Raw genomic sequence first — 4,205 nt, 5'->3', positions numbered from 1 at the left:
GCCTGTTGAGTGGAAGTCACCTCAAGAACGTTGTTTATCTAAGTCAGTAAAAGAGATTAGCATTGCCTGATGAACTTCCAACAAAGAGAAAGGTAATTTCRGAGGATGTCACAACAGGAACGTAGGAATCACACATGTACCTCTACAGGTTTTAACATTCCAGGAGTGAACATTTTTGTGTCTTTCTTCATTCTTGATGTTTGTTGCTGAAAATACTCTTCTTCTAAAAATAAGTTATGTTGTCATTTTGGAGGATGAAAGGAGGCAGACAAAAAATGAACAATCAGAGGTGCTCAGTGAGATATTTGCAAGCATTGGGACAACTCAGGCAAAAGAGGCAGAGGTTAACAAATAGCTTGCTTGCTGAAAAAATATGTGTTCRCATGTTTGCAAAGAATTAGCTAAATGTAACTCCATTTGATTCTAGGAATGAGGCTGTGTCCTGTGCTATTAATGAAATCAATGGAGCCTACCAAGCYGCCCTAGGTAAATAACTCCTTTAAAAGAGTTCCAGGCCTAGAGGCTGACCTAATCCTGAGTATATCAGCAGGGTGCAGGAATCCTAAGATTTTAATGACACCTATAACAATCTATCTTCAGACCTGCAGAGGATGACAAAATAAAAGAGCAGTAGAGGACAAATCATGCATCAGGAAGAATAARATAAAATCTTTCCCAACTCCAGTGGAAGCCCTGAGGCATGGAATTATTATAATGCAAATTGACAGTGATCTAATCTATTTTCTCACACTCTTGGGGATACTGACACACCAGATGCCCAGGGACTCATAATATGAGCCTAATTTTCTCTCTTCAGGCATTTTCCTATTCCATTGTGTTGTAAAATTATGCTCATAAACTTCTCAGGCTCCATGATACCAGACTGCAAGCTACTCCTTCCAGTGCTCAGGAGAGTATTCAAACTCTTCCTTCATCATATATCTGGAAGCCTTTAGATTTCCAGTGCAGATGTATTCAGGATTATTCACTGTACTGCCATTTGATCATGTGATGAAGTCAATATYCCTCCCTGACATTTACTTCTCAGATATATTTATAAAGTGTTACCACAGCCCTACTCAGTCTTTGCAGAGCTATACTAAACAAGGCAAAATCTTTTAATTCTCCTATGAAGATATGTCTTTTGTTCCCCTAATCTTTCTAGAAATGCTTCTGTGCACTTGTTCAATTTCAGTAACATTTTCTGCCACACTTGGCCTTAAAATTCTGCTGCATTTAAATGGAAGTAAACAATACACATATGAACTTTTCGTAGAACCACAGGTAACTCCTTTTTTTGCAAACTCAGTAAAAACAAGAAAATCACTGGCTAATAATATCCTACTAGAAATAAAAAAAAAGAAAACCCGAAACAAAAACCACCACCTTCCTGCCAGCCCCAAACAACATCAAATGAGTACTGTAACGGGAGTTCAGCTCTGAAACTCCAGCTAGTGGCAGATGCTTCTCTACCACAAGATGARTCTGAGATGCCCCTCATCAGCTACGCCCTGCTCCACATGGAGCTCAGRGCTGCTGCTGGACCTGAGCTTTGAATGCTGCATCCAGTAAATGGCTGAGCCTGAATGCAGCTCTCCAGCTGACTGTGAAGGAGAAATATCTGCCAAAGGTCAGYCTGTTTTTCATAGCCTAATGCCTCCCTGATTTGAAAGTCATTGCATCACTCTAGGATGTCTTTATGTGCTGTAAGTGGATCAGCCAGTCCTGCTCCAAAGAAAAGGACAGGAGGGCCCTGTCTGGGAGATGGCAGATGAGTTCAGTTTGCACTCGGCAAACTGGTGAGAAAGTCTAATAATGAAAARAAGTTGATATGTTTCTACTATTTAAGATACTAAGAAACAGGAATTTATTAGGAATGTGTCAAGAGAGATCATGGACCAAGTTTTTTCCATTTTTGTCAGTCATGGAATATGTGGCCTAGATATAGGGGAAGTCTCCACTGCAAGTAGTTTTCCTACCTGTTTTCYCTCAAAACTTGAGTTCAAGCCATCGGGAGTCCATACTGGACTAACCAAATAATTTGGTTGCTGAGAAGGCCTGGGTATGAAAAAGAAGAGCTCAATCCAYCACTTCAGCTTTTTGACCTGCAGACGGTATGGACACAGACTGTGACAGATTTCACTGCTTTCAGCACCACCAGCAAAGTTCCCCGTGTTCAGTTATTACATCTTCCTCGCTGCTGAAACAGCTTTCTCATCACTTCCTTCATTAATCTTGTACCATTTCACAGAGCAGTGGTGCAAGGCCACAGAGGGGCTGCTTGGCTCTGGTCTCCCTTTGCAGAGACCTTGCTCTTTCCTTTTGKTTTCCCCACTGGGTAGATACCTCAGTTAAATGAGACAGGTAAATAACTCCCATAATGTTAAATTAATGATCACGGCTCCTGCTGCCASCTGCCACAGGAACACCATGCAGAGACCTTTCAGTTTAAAACATTAATGTAGCCCACACAAAGGCTCGATTTGCTGGCTGGCAGTGTGGTTCAGYTCTGCATCTGTGCCCCACCACCCTCCTCAGTATTCATCCAGGGGTGACCATGGAGCGCCTTRTTCCACCTGACTGCCTGTGGGAACTGAAGCTGCAGATGTAGTTTTTGTGACCTCCAGCTTTTGCACCAGAGCAGGAACAGTCTTCCAACCTGTCYCATCAGGTTTCTCTGTGCCCTGCTCCATATGCTAATGAGAAATTTCCTTGTCTGCCTTAGCTTCTCCCCCTGCAAGTCCTGCTGGAGTAATTTTCCCAGTGAAGCACAGATTACTTGTTTCCTGCAAGTGTCACACAACATGAGATGTCTGGGTGCAGTTTGTCTGCACTCCAGAATTTTCCCAGTTCCATGGATGGGCCATCAATAGTTCAGGGGAGTGGCATGTCTGCCACTSCGGAAGGCTGCTAAAGGAAGGCTTGGACACACTTTTCAATAACTTATAAATTGGAGGTTCCTCAACTGCTCAGGCAAATGTAGGAGTTAGGAGATGAATTTGGAATGAACTGAACAACCTTTAACACTTCAGGCTCAACCTACTTCACATTCCCCAGTATGTCTGACCTCCAGGGAAATACTCTGTCAACAGTACTTCGCAATACAGATCTTCTCAGGATAGGGAATTTAGCAAACACCTTTCCTGCAACAGACCCGGCTGGGTATCTGCACACAGGAAAGGATCAGACCAACTCCAAAAGTTATCACACTGTTGGATTGGCAAGGTCAACAAGATGGAGGGCAGGAACAAACAAGGATGGCATTGTGGCACCTGGGCCTCCCAGGCCATCACTGACAGTTTGTTCACAGCTTTTCATCTTCTCCCCGTTCAAAGCAGGTTGATGGAAAAGCATTGGCTACCGCACATGGGCCAACTCTGTCAATATCTCCTGACTTTGCTCCATGGAGTCTTCAGGGAGCAMGAGGAGATTCACCTCCAGATCCTCCACTGGGAAACTCCTCCACTGCGTGTTATGGAATATAATGYTGTTATATGCACACACTACCTATTGCTTTATATCCTCCACACAACAGACATAATCACTCTTTGAGCCCTGCCTTCACTRTTCCCCAATTCAAAGCATTTATTGCATTCTTTTTCTTTTTCAGTCTCTGAAGATAAAGAAGGTGGTGGGGACAGAGATTTTGGGAATAAGCTGTTCCTGTGCTACACAGAGTCCCAGGAGGACAGACCTACTCGGTCTGGAGGGGAGGAGGTGTGAGAGGGATGAGATATGTGTATCTGATGTACTGAAGAAAGCAAGATTGTCACATCATTCCCGGCACAACRAATACCGAAATGCGTGCGCACACACACGTACATACACGCACGYGTTAGGTACTTACAACTCTTTTCAACCAAGTTTATGTATCGATTTTTATASGCCTTATTTACGTGATTATGTGTTTAGGCAGGTAGGTGCAAACACATATATGCACACGCACTTAAATGCCATCGCGTCCTTACACATGAMCACAGAGCTGTCCTGTTTCTGCGTGAGGTGTGGGCTCTGTCCGTGTGCATACACGTGCACGGAGCCGTCGCGGTGTCACTTCCTGGCCGTGTGGGCGCCGACACGCGCGCACACACACACACATACGTGTGCARCACCTGCCCCCGCACCCGCGGGTCTGTCCCGGCGCCCCTCCCGCCGTCACCGCCCCCGGCCCGCCCGGCCGGCGGGGCCGCTGCCGCAGCGCGGGG

Source organism: Malurus melanocephalus, unplaced genomic scaffold (assembly GCF_030028575.1).
Source record: "Malurus melanocephalus ecotype Western Australia unplaced genomic scaffold, MMel_1.1 scaffold_133, whole genome shotgun sequence".
Taxonomy (NCBI): Eukaryota; Metazoa; Chordata; class Aves; order Passeriformes; family Maluridae; genus Malurus; species Malurus melanocephalus.
The sequence above is the reverse complement of the archived record's forward strand: the minus strand, read 5'-3'. Positions refer to the sequence as shown.